Here is a 17,679-nt window from a genome sequence, read left to right as displayed (position 1 = left end):
CAAGTGACAATAATAAGTATTTTATTATTGAATAATAGCTGTAAACGCCCTTCTACATGACTTTACGTTCCCTTTAAAATCGTAAAGTCAATGAAGTATGAAGCATAAAATGAAGTACCACTAATATGAATCAGATACAAGATATAACATCTTCGTCTTTCAGACAAAGATCTGAGGCTCAGATATCTTAACGAACATAGCTATAGAATACACGTTAGTTCATGCTCCTAGCTCTTTATTTCACCTAATTTGTCAGATTGCAAAGTGAAAGCTCTCAAAGTGAAAAACAGGTTTGAATTTTGTGACCTCTTCGGTTTCTTGTCACTCTGCTAGAAAGCACCTTTTCCTGGCACATTAGGGGAATGCAATACATATACAGTATATCGTCTAATAATACTGCATCTTAATACTGGATGTTAATTACTTACTAGTTTTAAGGATGTGCAAGCTGACATTATAAAGTATGTCTCTCATTTTGCGTTTCCTCTTTTCACATTTTGAGTGTGCCCACTGAGAGTGTGTGGTCGTTGCACTACGCGACAAGCTAGTGCAGCTGCCCAACGGCACATGGCTGAAGTTGAGTTAGAAATGAGAAATGAGTTAACAAGTTTTGCCACGACTAAATACAGACACCAGCAGTCTCACAGTCTAGTTAAATCCTCGACAAGCATTGTTCTCACTTGCGTAGAGGCGGCTTTTAAGTGATGCTCAGAAGAAAACAAACGTGTTTCACTTTATTTGGTGTCAATTAAAGCAGATGATTAAGATGGTTTCAAACTAACTTGAATACTCTAGACCCAAGCTACACACCGTCTGGACTAAGATATTTTAAACAGCTCTACAATAATCGATTCATGTCACCATGTCTCCATCACACAAACTACAGAACATTTCATATTTTGCCAGTATCATCTACTTATTGTTATTGAAACAATCCCAGAAACAATCTAGATATCCTTTCTTTGTCAGTATCCCACACTCTTAAACCACATAGGAAAACAAAAATAGAATATGTATAATGTTCTTGCATGTTTTTGGTTGCAGTCCGACTTAATGAGGTGATTCTTTACTATTGCAACTTTCACTGGTGTTTTTAAGTGTAGACTCTCATTTTAATGTTTGTACTTACTCAGTAAACTGCCTATTATAATTACCCAAATGTGAAAATTGTCAAATGTGGTAATTTTCTGTTAAATATTTGACTGGATGGTCATTTCCAGTTTCTTGTCAAGAATAGTTTAACTTAGGTCTGCGCACAATATATTAGAACTTTAATGATTAGATGAACTATTGTTAATATTAACAATTTAAGATATTAATTATGCAAAACCAACCAATTCTCTGATTGCAGCTTCAGCAATGTTAGGATTTGCTGTATATTAAAAAAAATACATTTCAACTGAACATTTTCAGATTTGGATTGTTTGTCCAGTGATTAATCACAATGATAATTAACAGAACAATTGATACTGAGACTAAATATCTGTAGTTTTACAAGAAATGATTCAAAAATATTTTTTTCTCTATCTTTATACAGACCAAAACAAAAGCATGCATCACAACTATAAATATACAAAATATTAGCGCATCCATACTACATCGCTTAAATCCGTCGGTGCTAAAATAAAAGCAAAGAAGAATAAACACAATACCTCGACTAACTTTAAAAAGCAGATTGTGTTTTTCGTTCTGCAGGACACGATATCTGACATTCTCTTTAAAAAAGTCACAGGTTATCACTCTAATCCTACCACAGAATTTCTCTGATCCGAGTTAATATTAGCAGCAGGCACTTGTTTTTCCCCTGTGGGGCATGTATTGTCCCCCCCCCCCTCCCCACCTTCACCCCACAGATGGTACTTTGCGTCATTTGGTTTGCTTTCCTAAACCACACAGAGCTATAGCAGCGATACAAGGGAAACCCTCACTGCATTGGCATTCCTTTGAGCATGCCTCTCACACCACATCACATGGCTTGGACCAGAAAAATGTTGACTTTTCACAGTTGCTCTATTCAAGCGTGGCTGGGCTTGACCTAATAGGTAGAGGTCTTTTATATATATATTTATATCAGCCTTTTTAGTCCCAGCATTTGTAGCTTAAAACCCTTTAGAATGTTTGATGCTGCGCTGTTTAAGTGCTTTGATAAAAGAAAATACTGAATACAGTTTTATTCCACACCAGTGGGTATGCATATTGGAATAAAAATCATTGCCTGAAGTCGTTGGTCTTCGTTTAGATTGTAGGCCCCATAATTTGTACCAGTACCTACCATTATTTCAGAGGCCCTTTTGTTTATTTATATCATTTTATATGGCTTGTCACTTCAATCACATGAAGGATCTCAAATTTTTTGTTTCCCTGTGGGGATCTAACCCTGTGTTATGCTTGATGAACAAGTCTTGCATTGTTTGTATCCCATGTTCTTCAGTCATGTGTGGCTAACGCATATTACCAATGGTGGTGGGAATTTGTCCTAAAAAGAAAAAAGAAAATGTTATATTTTAGCTTCCGTTTGTCTGGTAAGTAATGTAAGTTTTAAAAGTGACGTTATTTAAAACATAACATTTTAAATGATTCATGCACTGGGCAATGGTGGACCCAACCACTTCATATAACAGAATAAAGGAGTGGTCATACTGGGACCTGTATTCACTTAAGGGTGGCAGAGTTGTTAGTGTCATATTCTGTTTCAACTGTGACACTTGAGCAATTAGGCAGCAAAAACTCTTAGTGGTCATTGACTCCCTCAGGCAACAATGACAGCTAAACACCACATTCTAATTTCCTCACTTCCTTTTTTACTCACATAAGAGTATATTGTAAAATGCCTGTCACATGGTCCTATTAATAATGGTGATCTTGTCATGTTTTCAGTCAAAGATACAAAAGGGTAAATACTAGCTTACAAGACAAATAAAGAAACCTTTTGAAAATTTTAGAAGCTGGGACCAGGAAATTGTGGGTATGATTTATTGAAAATGTTAATCAAGTCATCCAGTGAATATGGATGCTAATTCATTTTCTGCAGATGGGTAATATAATTTCTGCAATGTATGAACATATGTTTTAACGTAATGCTCAGTAAACGTCCTATCTTTGAACCTAAAATCAAAGCCCCCGGATTAGTCAAATGGCAGCTAGTGGAGGTTAAAGTTCTAGTATAAAAGCTTTTGGGAATTTTAAGATTTAACTAAAATAATAGATCAGTGTAAAACCTTGCCTCCACTTATGAGAGGAATTCTGTATTGAGAAAGCACTGCCCCTTTTGGCCACAGCTCCTCCTCTGGAGATGGGAAATGCATTAAACATGTGTGTAAAGCCCACAAGGTGACAGTTAGTTGTTAAAAAGGCTGCAAGTAAACAAAAAGATGCGCTTGTTTACAGTAAAATATCCATATGATAACATTAAAAGACATCTGTTGCTAAAAGTTTTGGTTGTCCTTGAAGCAGAGTAGAAAGTAAATCATTGACGGTTTGTTCATTATCATAGCATCATTGTTTGTCTGACTATCATCTGAGGTCAGGGCGTTGATGTCATGTTGGCATGTGAAGCTTCAGCCCTGTCACTTCCTCCATGGAGTCTGCTATAATAATATCTACACATTAAACAAAGAATTTGTGCTTACTTGTATTTTTTCTTGGATCTTTCTCATGTATTTGGCCTAAAGGGGGGAATTCGCTGCTTTCACTAATACTTCTAATATTGTAAACTAACTGAAAGTTATATTAAAACAAGCTGAGTATTTGTTATAGATGGCATTTGTGTATGCCATGTTAAACGACTTTAGATAAGTACAAAGATAGAAATTGCAAAAATATTTTGTATTGTAGGTTAAAATTAAAATGATCTTGTTCTTTTTTGGGACTAGATCAAAGATCAACAGCTTTCAGTTTGTCCCTTCAGAGGTCTGTCCAGCGGAACTTGTTCCGGACGTTGATTTGGCAGGAGTTTTTTTGCCGGATGCCCTTCCTGCTGCAACCCTCCCATTTTTATCCAGGCTCAGGACTGACACTAAGGTGGCCCTTGTGGCTGGGCAGGACCACACCTGGTGGGGTGGGATTTGAACCCGCTGGAATAGTCTTTTTCTTCTTATTCTATGCTTGGACTGCTTTTAGTATTCCTCCCATCAGAAACTAGGAAAAAATGATGAATAATTAAAAAAGATGAGGCAGGTTTTTTTAATACTTGGCTTTACATAACAAAACTGAGTGCTGGCTATTTAAGGCTCTTTTGTAACATTTGCAACTTAGGAGCACAGCTCTGTCAGATTCAATTATTGATGAAGTTGCTGCCTTTAATGCACCATTTCTCCCTTGTGAATCTTATGGTTTGAGAAAATAGGAGTGTCTTTGTCACTCGACACAGTTACTCCTATGACATCTTGTTCCAGTTAAACCTCTTTGTAAAAACAAAGTTTATGCCATCACTGCATTCCGTCTAAATTTGGAGTGGTAAATAAGCAGCTGTTACCATTGTGTTTCTTCACTTCCAGAGATGAGTGCACCATAACAGACACAAAATTGTTTACTTACATATTGACAAGTTCCTCTACTTAAATTGTTTGCTTCTTACATCATCCATAAAAAATGAAGAACAACTGAAAAAATTAGCTCCCTTTCATTGTGTTACCTGTTGTTGGCATTTTCTAGCAAATGAAACCACTGTGATAAATGGATTGTACTAGATATAAGATTAACGTTATTATTTGATGAAGATGAAACGGTGGTGGCGTCGCTCCGTCAGTTTGACATTTCCGTATTTACTCTCACAAAGTGGTGTGCTCCAGTCTCTTCTCTTTTAAAGTGTTAGCTGTCCTCGCTCTGAGAAGCATCTGACCCAGCTGGGAATTGTTGAGAGAAGGACATTGAACACCCTTCTGTGGTGAATTATACCTCATCATCAGAAAATAACCCCAGGAATGCATTAAACATCAAAACATGAGGATATGTTCAATGGCATGCCTTTCCAACAGGGGGAATGTTCCTTTAAATCTCTCCTATAAATACTAACAAACCTCCAAGCCATTTTCTAAATTGTTCTCTGTCTCCCACAGCAGGAGGCGAGAATGTGTTGTGTTGCTTGTTTGTCGGCTTGTTTGCCGTCTGTGGCTGAAATCTGATAATCGGTCTGAGGGCCACAGCTGTTGGCCTACCTTCCTGCTACAGCTGCGCTGCGTATATCATCAAGGGGCTATTAGCCGGCAGCAGATTAGCCCCAGACCAGACTCTGCTCCGACACCCTGATCCCCCTGCTCTTCCTCAGATTTAGGCGAGGAAGAGTGGGTCAGTGTTCACATCTGTCTGATGCCTTTTTCACGCACATTCATAGAGTTAGACTCCCTCCAATGACAGCCATTTTATTCTCTGATGGAGTACAACAGACTGACAGTGAACCCAAGACACATTTACAGACATTTAAGGTAGTCAGCTTTGAAATGAAAGTGACTATTGAATATTGCGACCATTTATAATCAGTACTTTCCTTTTAATTTAAGTAGTAATTCTGATGGTTTACAGAAGAGAAACCCTAATTACCTTTGTGAACAACTGTGTCTTCCTGTGTCACCGTGGGGTTGAGTTTTGGGTGAAATAATTGGATGGATTCATGTTCCCCTGAAAGGATGGGGTTTTGTTGCATTTTATAAAATGTGAATCAGGTTTTAAAACCCTTGTTGAATCTATATAGATAGTTTAAAAACTGCTGTGTTTTACGCACTCAGTACAATCCCAATAAAAGATAAAACCTTTGTATTCTCTGATTAGCATTTTTTAGTTTAATTGTGATAATGGAATACATTTATAAACTATCAAACTTACTCTGATCTGTGACAATCTTAAAACCACTCTTTATATTTGTCTCTTTACTGTTGGCAGCGTAAGTACAAACTTAATGTATGTTAGGGAAATTGTGTCAACAATAAAAACATCTACTAGACTCGATCCTTATTCCCCTTAGGATGAACTGTCTGGCTTACTGATGTTCTATCAGCAATGTCATCGGGGCACGAAAAACCTGTGACCTTTTATGTTTATCAATTATTGTGTGCTATATGGAATTGGTTGTAATCTTGTTGGCACGGTGATGTTAGCATTTAGCTTAAAGCACTACTGTAAATAAGTAAAACTCCACAGAGCAGCGAACATTGTTAGTCCCAGCCAAAACAGTTTATTGATTCTAAGAAAGATTTTATTTGTGGTTGAAACTATGAACCATAAGATGAAGACAGGTTTTTGACATTCCGTAGTTCAGCTCTAACAAAACAGACATTGCTCCTCCTCATGCTCCTCTCTCCGTCCTTTGTGGCTGCTTGTTTTTCTTCTATGTATATTTCAGCGCAGTGTAACATTGTTGTCCTCAAGGATGGCCCTGCAGTAGATGGTGTTGTCCTGTTGTGTCCTAAGGGACAGATGGTGCATGTCTGTCCACAAGCCTTGATGGTATTTTGCCCTTGACTGTGTTTCTGTGTATTTATGTACACCACAGATAAATAATTGGGACAGCTTTTCATTGCTTTTCATTGAATTCAAATGTTACCTTCAGCCAAGTCCCTGCAGAGATTGTCAAAGCCTGCAGGACAGACTTTCGAAAGAAGCTGTTTATATATTTTCCAGTTGCCTTTAATGTCCGTAAAAAGTGTTCAATACCAATGGGAGTGAAAATAGGCAAATCCAAGAGGAAATGTGCATCAAAATATTTCCACAACTGGTCAAAGCTTTTATTGGACGCCACAGTAAAGGCTTATTTCTATGCCTCTTTATGTCCTCAAATATCTGAACATCCAAATGGCCTGTGGGAGTGCATACACTTGTGGGTTTGGTATAGCTGGTCTCTTGCCTAGCAGTCCCATAAACTGTGAAACTTGAGAGTCGTCTGCAGAAAACTTCAAGGAATGCTGTAAAGGGCCGTGCAAAGTCCTCGTCTGTGACTTTGGCTGAAGACTCATGACCAAGCAGTGAGCACGAGTGTTACTCAGAGGCTGGAAAAAAGACGCTTCTTCTGACTGTGTTATCATTCTTTAGCTGTGTCATCTTAAGCCCCTTTCAGACATGCACTTGAAATCAGACATTTTCCAGATTTTCTCTGGGGTGGGTGTATGTGTGAATGCAAACGCTCAAGTCCCTGACATTACTCGGATTTTACCCTGCAAGCTCCATAGGACAAAGTCCGGATTATCTCCAAACAAGCTCTTTTGTGAATAGGGGAGCTAATACTCTGGAGAATTCACCGTGAGTGAGTGGGTGTGTCGATGGCGTCCATTTTCGGCAAATGCCGTGAAACCGGGCAAATACAAAGGAAGGTAAATAACTCATTCATTCATGTTCTGCTCCTTGCTCGAAGTGCCCAGGCACCACCCCTTGTCCAATTACACATGGAGTATTTCTTTGCAAATGAGAACATATCTGACATGGACTATCTCCAGATGTTGGCTACATGTCTGAAAGGGAAACTCAGACAATGGCAGGACCTGATAAGGACCTGATAAGCAAAACATTCGAGCTAAGAGCTTGTAGTAGTATTTTTTTGTTGTTTTTCTTGGATTGACCTGTAAGTGATGGTCTTTTGCCAACTCGTGCAGATTTTGTCTTACTTTGGTTTTACTGATCAGTACTTGATTTGCTGTTATTGTTTCATCTGTTATAACAGTAATAATAATAAAATAATGGGTTAATTTTATGTTCACTTGATGCTTGGATTGTTTTCTAGGTAAACCGATGAATCAATCAACTCAAAGATAGGTAAATAAAGAATCCTAAGAAATCCCCCAAATATTTACCCTTAAACCGGTTAAGTTTGGGTTTTAGCTTAAAAAAAGTACTTAAACAGCTATTAACTATAAAAATTGTCCCGAGAAATATAAATGTTAAGTATGTGCTAGTGTACAAGTTAAGAGCTTAAAAGTAGCCCATCTGCTAAAAAAGGTCTAAAATCAAAACCTCCAGCAGAACAGCTAAGTGGGAATAACTCAGCAATCCCACCTTCAACAACTGCAGTTGTTTGTGAATCGTGAATTCAGGCATACAGATTATTGCTAATAACTGCCCCTTATGGTATGCAGTATGCTTTCTTATTTTGTACGCCATTTTCGATTAGATTGTTCAAGTGTAGTAGTTAAACATTTCTGAGGTTTGAGGGTAAGGAGAACTCTTTTTGGACTTGTAGGATGTAGTGAATAAAATTACGTCACACCTGTTTGTTTGTTACTGCTTGATACATTAAAAATTGTGTAAACATCTTTCAAAGATCCAAAGATCATGCAGCTTTATCATTGGCGATGCAGAAACAAGCTGGCTATTAAATTTATACTTCGGGTTTTGTTGATCAGAAAATCTTGATCTAACTTCTCACATTAGATTTAAAAGTAGTTTGTCAATAAATTGTAAAGTTCAAGTGAGAAATAGATGCAGCCTTTTCACAGCTCACAGAGCACTATTCACAATTTTCTGCTATTTAAAGATTGCTTTTTTTTTCGTTTTTTGTTAAAAAATAGCAGACAAATTGCTTGTGGATTGTTCAGAAATGGAAATTGTCATTTGCTACAGTCCTGCTTGTCATTATTATGGACAAAATTATTCATTTACATCAGAAGAGCCCTGAATAAAAATTGATTGCTGTTTGAGATTGAAAGAAATGAAAGAAAATAGCTGTTTATTTAAGCATCAGCTTCAATTCCTCCCATTTTCTCCTGTCCAGGGCTCGATATAGCCTGTCACACACTTTCATTGTTATGTCTATGGTTTCACTTGTTTGTACAGTTGTTGTTTTAAACTCTTTGTGTCCCATGAAAAAAAAAATAGAGTAGGATCATATAATTTAGTGCAGACATGCAGATTAACCTCCAGTAACACATGCATTTTAAGTCCTTGAACATTTCTTTTCATCATTATTTCCTGTAGACATTTTTATAAAGAAAGCTACATGGATTAACTAACACAAATGTAATTTTTCAGGCTTAAAATGTTATATGCAGCTGAATAGGGTTCAGAAGTAACAGATCTAGACTTCATTGGGTCCAAATTAGACCTTCCTTCAGTTTTCCAGAATGTTTGGAAATGTAAACTACACAAATGTCCTGTTAAGCCTGCTTATAAAGTATGATACTCTAGTTTTCCTTTTGAAATTTGAGATTTCCAGCTTTTACACCTGCCTAAACCCCTGAGAGAAGGTCTAACCAAGGATCAAGTATTTCAAAAGGCTGCCACCTAATTCTTGGAACAGTAGATTGCTAATCTTACAGAAAGGCAAACAAAACAATGCAAACAGTATTTTTTAGTATTAGTACAATTAGAAGTAATAAGTTACTAAGTACATTTAACCAGGTGTTGTACAATTTTGTGGTAATACATTTTTGAGCAAGTGGTGGAGTACTTTTTAGGCCAAGTATTTACACTTTAATTTGGATTTTGAGTTTATCTATTATTGCAACCAGATATAACTTTTTTTCTCAGTTAACATGAAATGCAGTTATTTAATAAATCGACTTCTCACTCATTTATCCTTACATTCTTTAAACCAGCTCTGCAAATTAATTACTTTAAAACTTTGCACTTTTTTTGGTTGCATTTGGATATTATTATTATTATTATTATTGTGCTTTGGGCTTATCCTGTAAGTTCACGGTCAAGAACGAACTGAAAATGCACACTCACTCACATGTATTGGATACACAATTAGTAGCGATTAATTATACATTTCAATAAAGTTTTACTAGCACACCAGTAGCATACCTGTGTTTAGCTGCCTTGATAAAGCCACTTCTTTCTCAATTTATTCTTTAGGCTTATCCATCTCAGGTTTTAAACTTTGCGCCATTATTGTCTGACACAGCACCGTTGCTTGGTAACCCAACACATTTATTTCTCTAGATTTTATCTACTTTTTAAAGTAATCTTTGCATTTCTGTCTTATCCACTTCGGTTATTGGATATTTTGGACAATTTACTGAGTTTGACACAAAGTAAGAGCTAGTCAGTGACTGCTGCCCCCTGCTTACACACACACACACGAACGCAAGCAAACACACACACACACACACACACACACACACACACACACACACACACACACATTTAGGCTCACTCCTGGCTGTTAATAGCAGCTCCTTAGAATAATCTAACAGCTGCTTCAGACAAATATTGGTTGGCTGACTGGACTGGTAAACATAATGCAGATAAGAATATGCTGCTTGTAGGCTATTAGACCAGCACAATCTAATGCAGCAGTGTGTGGGTGTAATTGTGAAAACATTGCTCGTAGTGGGCTGACTGAGTGCAAGCTGCCAAATGATGTGTGAATCTAACGTGCTGCATGCATGGCTTCACTTTTGTGTATCACGCATGCTAGTCAGTTTCTGCACTAATATCTGCTGCATAGAGTTGCATCCTTAGAGCTCAGAAATTTGGCTTTGGTCTTTATCATGTGGCCTCACCGAGCTCTGCTCAGAGAAGCACACTCTGGAAGAGCAGAGTAGCTAATAGCAGCAATACATTATGGAGTAATCTCTGACTTGTATTGACTTCCCTTAGTACCCATAACAAGCTAAGATTTCTAAAACAGATAAAAGCTTACAAGCTAACAAGACGAAATGTCCAGCATACTGTCAGTGAAGAAGTGTACTTATAGTTATCCATGTTATACCCAGCAAACAAATTATCATATTTGCTTTAGTTTATTTCAATAAACTCTGAAGCTTCAAGAAATATTTGGTCCATTTTCTGTTTTGTAATTGTCACCTGCCTACGCTGTTGAGAGCAGGGTGTGAAGAAATTTTGTCGTGGTTTGCAGTTCCTTAAGGGACATTCAAGTGCTGATGCCAAATATGGGAATTGAGAGTAGGCTGCAAAATTGCAATTTCCCAGTAAGCTGTGTTGCTGGAAATTACATCAGGAAGACAGAGGAGGCAGTGCATTAACATAACAATGCCTCACATTGTGATCTTTTGTTAATTGTTAATGGAACATTCAGTTCCAACAAAATTTTTTGTAAAATTGTTTTGTTGTTTGCATGAAATCTGTTAAATTATGTTGTTTCTAGTTGGCTGACACGGTTGCTTTGGTTTTTACCACAAAGTCAAAGTTCCACAATATGGAACTCGGACTACATTTCTAAATTACCATTTGTGCCAGGCCAAAAAGGCAGATGTTAAAAGGTTTGAAAGATGTAATGTTAGTGTGACTACTTGAAAATGGTTTCTGTTCTCTATTTGACTGAAATTTCCTCAATCTTCTGAACATACAGGAATTTTTAACTTTATCTGCCTGTTGTGCTCTCTGAATTATTATCTAAAGCAGTGTTAATTTTTTCACCTGATTTTTCTTGTGATAAAAATGTAAATTGTTTTAGTGGTTTAGTGTTTCATGACTATAATCAACAAAAAACTACCTTTTAGAGTAGTTTTTGTTTTTGACTAAGTCCTGTGGTTTTAACTAACTGTATATCTATAGAATGTGGTGGCAGTTGCTCAGTTGGTAGAGTTGTTGTCTATCGACCATAGGATCAGTGGTCCGGACCCCGATTATTCCCGGCCACATGTCGAAGTGTCCCTGGCAAGAAACTGAACCTCCAAACTGCCTGATCACTGCCGTGCAGTGTACAGTATATCTGAGCACTGGTCCTAAGACTGGTAAAAATTGGGGAGGGTTGCATTTGGTAGTGCATCCAGCATAAAAAAAGTGTTAAACCAACGTGTGGACCAGTGATCTGCTGTGGTGATCCCAAGCTTAATAAAAGCTAAGATTTCTTTAGCAAACACAGCACTAGCTTATTTTTTGTCATCATACTGCTGCATGTTCAAAGTAGACTTTTGGATCAGTCGTCGTCTGAATTGCCTTGTTCAGTTCTCATAAACTTAAGATGCTGTTTATAAATTTGGTGCAACAGACCAAGCCACTAAATCAATTTTTGAACCAGATATATTTTAGGCCGTGAAGGAAGCTGTTGATTCTATAGAATGAAGTAAGTGGGGAGCCCAGGGTGGAATGGTTAGTGCTGCTGCCTTGCAGCTAGAGTGTTGTGGGTTCATGTGTCTGGCTGACCATGGCCTTTCTGTGTGGAGTTAGCATGTTCTCTCTGTGCTTGCGTAGGTTTCCTCTGGGTTCTCAGCTTTCCTCCTACAGTCCAAAGACATGCATCTTAGTTTAATTGGCGACTCTAAATAGTGTAGGTGTGAATGGTTGTCTGTCTGTGTGCTGGCCCTGAGATAGACTGGCGACCTGTCTAGCGTGCAGCCAGGCTCTTGCCCAATGACAGCTAGTTTAACCTTTGAAGGTTGCAGTGCTGGTTTCACAAGAGTAGCTGGAAGGACTCAAGTGAGTTTTAAACTGCAAGAATATCATCAAGTGCCCAAATTGTTGCTCTTGACAGACAGCTATTGATCCTACCAAGATGATGTCAGCTAATTTAGCACAGTCCATTCAGCAAAATGTTATTTCATATTGATTGATATTTGGGATCACAATGAGCTTAAAAACTTCTGAAAAAGATACAGTCTGAGCTAGCCCTCGTTTTAGATGCCATCCATGTCAGATTGATCAGCATACATACATTGTGTGTGTGTGTATGTGTGTGTGTGTGAGAGAGATTGAGAGAGAAGTAGGCTATCTGACCTCAGCTGTTTCTGGAAATGTTACATCCACTCATTTTTCCCATTCCACTTGGAGAGCTGAGGCCTCTCCGGCTGCGGTCCCAGAAAAAGGGATGTGCATTTGTTTCCTGCCAATGAAAATGCTCCCCACCCTTCCTGCATGAGTCATGCCACATAGACTCAACAGAGAGACGGACAGACAAAACGAAATGATAGACAGATTTTCTACAGCCTTTTCATTCTGACAGAACAACAGCACTTTTTTTTCCATTTTTAAGGTAGCCATTGTGTAATTAGGGGAAAGTAAGGAAATGAGAATGCATTTATGCACAAAGAAGCAGAAATAAAACGACGATTATCTGGTCAATCACTTTGCCTCTAAAAGAGCCACTGCAGATGTTTTCTCTGTTCTGGGGAAGTCCTTAGAAAATTGTACCCTTTCCTGTTGAGTCGGAGAGAGTTGCTGACAAACAGGGAGCAGGTCTGTTAGTCAGAGCAGCTTTCCGCAATCTCTATGATGAAATATGTTGAACCAACATGAGAGACGACCACACAGTCTCCTTGGTAACTGCCAGTGCAAAGTCGGGTTGCAGGAGAAGAGGAGCTGGGGAAGGATGATTTGAGGGAGGGAATGAGAAAGACAACTTAACATGCCATGAAAGTGACACAGTAGGAATCTCAAGAGTGGATCAGCAGATCCAGAAACCACTCACCCAGACAGCCATTTATTCTCCAGCTGTCAGCGGAGAGCAGTTGGTGTCATTAGACCGAGTGCTGCCGAGCCAGGACAGGACACTGTCAAGCCTGGATGCTTCCTGCTTCCTGTCAAAGGACGGCTGCAGGGGAAACGACAGGGCTGCTAAGCAAGGATAAGGCCTTGGGCAGGAAGTGTGAAGCTGAGACAGGCCCGAGTCACTCATGCTCAGTCACTTCAGCCACCAACATCCCCCTTCACAGGGTTGTGGTTGTTTGGGAACCAGGAAGTCAGCACTATTAACCCCACTGGTCAGACAGCTCCCAGTTTGGGGGATCTTGGGTCTTTTAAATTCTATTTTTGCAAGAGAAAAGCAGAAAATATTGAGACTGGAGAAGCGTAATTTATATTTCTCATCTTTCCTATTGCTGGAACATTGTGACAGGTCTGAAAATGATGTTGCCCTCCTGCCTCAGTGTGTTTTTCCATTCATTTCACCTTTTGCACTTCGACATAGTTTTATTGTTGTATTTGTTGTCGACAAAGTGGTTTTTGTGTCTGCCAGGAGTTTTTCATGCTGGTGTGTCACAGGCATGCCAATCCAGCATTAAACGTTCTCAAGTATCAGAAATAGGCTGGTATTTTTTTGCTTTCATTGTCAGAATGGGATGAAAAACCTAAAATGTATTCGTCCTTGTGATTATTTTAAAGAAAGGGTTTTCTGTTCTTGGTGCTCATGCAGATAATAAAATCTGTTCAAACTGTGGCAACATGCACAGCCATCACCTTTTTCTCAGTGAAGTTGGCTGTTGACCTTTTTCGGCTCCATCTCTAAAAGACATCCACTTAAAAGCCTTCAGACACCAACATGTTGACTTTCACAGCACAAATGGTCCTTCAGGATAGATGTTTCTCAGTGGAGCAGCACATGGCAGTGAAATATACCTTATTCCTTGCTAATTTTTGTCAGCTACACTAAATGAATCACTCACATGCATCACTTGCTGTTCGGTTTGGAAAGACGAGTGAACGCAGATGTTTTGGCATTGTCGCACTTGCTAATCCCCCTGGGTTGAGTGAGAGCTTGCCATTGGTTGCTGGCAGATAAAAATCAATCTTTTGACTATATTCAATAGTTGTCGGCTTTTTGGAGAACAGATTTCAGATGCATTCTTGCTTGTTGTCAAGGGTTTGCAAACTCTGTGTGCCAAGCAGTCTTTCATTGATTTTTTTTTTCTCCCTGAAAAGCTGAGAGAAAACAGCTTTAACAAACCATCACTCTCAGTTACATCAGTCACATTTACCATGGAAACAGTGAGTAAACAAAGAAAAGATATTCATTGTTTATTCTCTGTAATAATGTAGTTGGATTTTAAATGATTGTGTGCTGCCCAAAGCAATTACCAAATAAGTTTTAATTAAATTTACAATGTAAAGATCTAATAAAATTAAAATCTAAAAAGAACAGCTAAGAAAAAAATCTGCCAAAGCTCGTTCACATTATGGTTGAATATTTAATTAGGAGCACAGACAGATTGGATTATGTGTGACCCTCTGGTGGTGGTGCCAGCTGCTCTCAACATGAGAACCACAAAGGTCAATGTTTCTGCTCAGCCTCTGTTGTGCTCTTCATCTTAATCAGCACACAGCCTCTGAACAATCACAGATTCTCTTTGCAGGCTGGAGCTGAGTGACAAAGTTAGGCTTGTTGCGTTGCGAAGGGGCTACGTGATGGGAAACATTTTGTTAGTAAATGTGTCAGCTGGAGATCAAATATTATTTCTAGTGGTATAACAGAACATGCCTGCCTAAAGTCACTTGTGAGAACATTACACTCTTTCAACTTGTAGAAGAATATCAGATTCATTTTCAATTTGACTCTCAACTACAATGAGAAACTTCGCAGATACCCAGAGGTCATGACCACTCCTTCGTATGTCAGGCTTTATCTGAGCCGCAGCCCCAAACTAAGCCACGACAGTCTACAGTTGTATTAAAAAGAACTTTGTCACCTGAGGCCTCCACTTCACAAAAGATTGGAAATGACTAATAAGCTAGTTTCAGTGTTTTAAGCTACTCTTTGTTAGTGTCTTATTTACCACTCGTGAGCAAAAGTGCTGTAACTCAGCCATATCTAAGACAGACTCACTTTTTGAATAATTCAGGGAAAGAAATTTGAAAGAAAACACTTTCAGTGCATCAACTCTTTTTTTTTTCTTCAAAAAAAGCCGATGACTGCCAGCTGGACTAATGACTTCGACTTCTGAGGACAACACTAAGGGAGAATTCTCCGTAGTGAGACACTCACTCATGATAACAGAGATCAGGGCCTACAAGGACCCTCTGGAGTATTCATCTGAGTTTTTATACTTATGAGCACAAAACTGTTGCAACAGACGCAGGAGGACTTTGACAGCAGCAGTGCAGAATTTATTCCATAAGAAGGATACATTTATTGAAAAATAAGTGCTCCTGGCCTTAATTGTTTCCTGCTTATAGTGCTGGAGAAACTGTATGATTGAATTCTGTTGGAGGAGTTTTATTATACTAATTGTTGAGACACCACATAGAAAGACAGTATTGGCCAGGATAATGTTACTATTAGGTTTTCGTTTTGGGCGGCTGTACTTTGAACCGACACAGGTAATGAGACTGTGTGGGGAGGTTTTGTATGCCCATGTGTTGGGGGATCAAAGGACTCGGTTCTGGCAGACAGGACCCTGTGGTAGCAATCTGCTGCCATAAAGAGGAAGAGCCATGTAAAACTGTCCAGGAGAGGCCAAGAGCAGCTTAATTACATTGTGAAATTTAAAGAGGCAACTGTTGTGTGTTTGCCTCTGCTCTTAACCAGCTGACCTTGATGTTTATGATATTTGCTGCTGGAGTTTTTCATCTATCATGAGCCACCACGGCAGAGTTATAGTTCTGTTCCCTGTGGTTAGAATGAAAATTAAAATGGAAATGAAATCAGAGTAAATCATTGTGAAAACCATCAAAAGTACAATACAGGTGTGTATTTGTGTTGCTTATGTCCACTTTTTCCTAAGTGTAATGAGTCTCCCAGTTAACTATACTTTCCTACAGTAAATGATATGAAAATGGATGTTATGCAGGCAATGGAGGGATTTAATAAAACAGATGATATTATCTTGCTGCTGTGCTGTGTGCTCAGAAATGTCTCCAGGTTGTTTAGCTCAGTGCAGGAATAAATGCTTGACCTCATTCTTGCACTTAAAAGAATAAAACAGACCAGGAGGTCCTATTAGCACTAAATATTAATGTTTTCTCAAAAAATAAACATCCGTATTTCATTTTATTACACTGGATAAGAGAAAGTGATCAGAGAAATACCATATTAAACTGCTAGAAATATAATAATTAAAGTAAAGGTGCTGTGTTGGAATACATCAGAGATTGATTTGAACAGATACAAAGGACAAACCCATCCATCAGCGTTGACTGTTTTTACTGGGTGTTGCAGTGTGATTTCTAGACAGAGTTTGCTTCAAGACTTGTATCAGTCACATTCCTTGGCTTTAAATTGAATTTCCAAAATTAGATATGAACCAGTCAAGAAAAACAAAGGTTTCCTGAGATTAGTCTCTTTTGCCTTTTCTGATTATTTTATCATAGTGTACAACAGAGTGTTTGTTGCAGATTCTAGTTGGCTTTACTTTACAAGCGGTTGGTTATTTAGTCTCAGCTAATTCCAAGGTACCATGTACTGTAATAAAATGATCTCACGATCTGGATTTAAAGCTATGATATGCAACTTAAGCTAGTGTTATCATATGACTTGAAATGATCCATTCTGCTCGACCCAGCCCCTCTCTCCCTCCTCCACTCTGCTTTTCTGCTGTCTGCTACACTCTGCCATGTTCTACACAAACCCTTCAGGTGTTAATGATTAGTAAACTCCAATTAATGAGAATGCTGCAAAGCTTACTAATGAAGCATAAATTGTAGAAATTTCTCTGATTGGTGAAATATGATATTAAACTAACTTTAGCACATAAGTAAAACTCTCTAAAATACTTTACTTGCATTTAGCTGTAATCAGGTCACAGAGGCATCCAGCAGGCTTGTCCACTGGTTTACAATAGGTAATATTTGCTCAGTAATTTCTAACAGATAAATGTGATTAATAAGCTGTGTTTCAGTGCTTCACCTGTAGTCGTTATTGTCACTGGCAGGCAGTGACTTTTTGTTAAGAAGTTGATTTTGGCTCATATCTAAATCAGTTCAGACATTTCCTTAAATATAGACAAGCTTAATCATCAAATGAGTAACCGCTACAACTACTATCGTGGTCTGTGTTTGTCTGTTTATATTGGTCATTATTCTAACTCCCTGGTGCTTTCGTTGCTTAACTCTGAGCATTAATCTCTGAAATTGCAAGTA

General features: G+C 38.4%; 1 protein-coding gene across 5 annotated transcripts in view; it reads left to right on the top strand.

Moving 5' to 3' along the window:
* asap1b (ArfGAP with SH3 domain, ankyrin repeat and PH domain 1b) overlaps positions 1 to 17,679 on the top strand; it is a 53,423-nt gene that overhangs the window by 3,069 nt on the left and 32,675 nt on the right. The window lies entirely within an intron of this gene.

This window comes from Channa argus, chromosome 19 (assembly GCF_033026475.1).
Source record: "Channa argus isolate prfri chromosome 19, Channa argus male v1.0, whole genome shotgun sequence".
Classification (NCBI taxonomy): Eukaryota; Metazoa; Chordata; class Actinopteri; order Anabantiformes; family Channidae; genus Channa; species Channa argus.
Note: the sequence above shows the minus strand (reverse complement) of the source record. Positions and strands in the feature narration are given on the sequence as shown.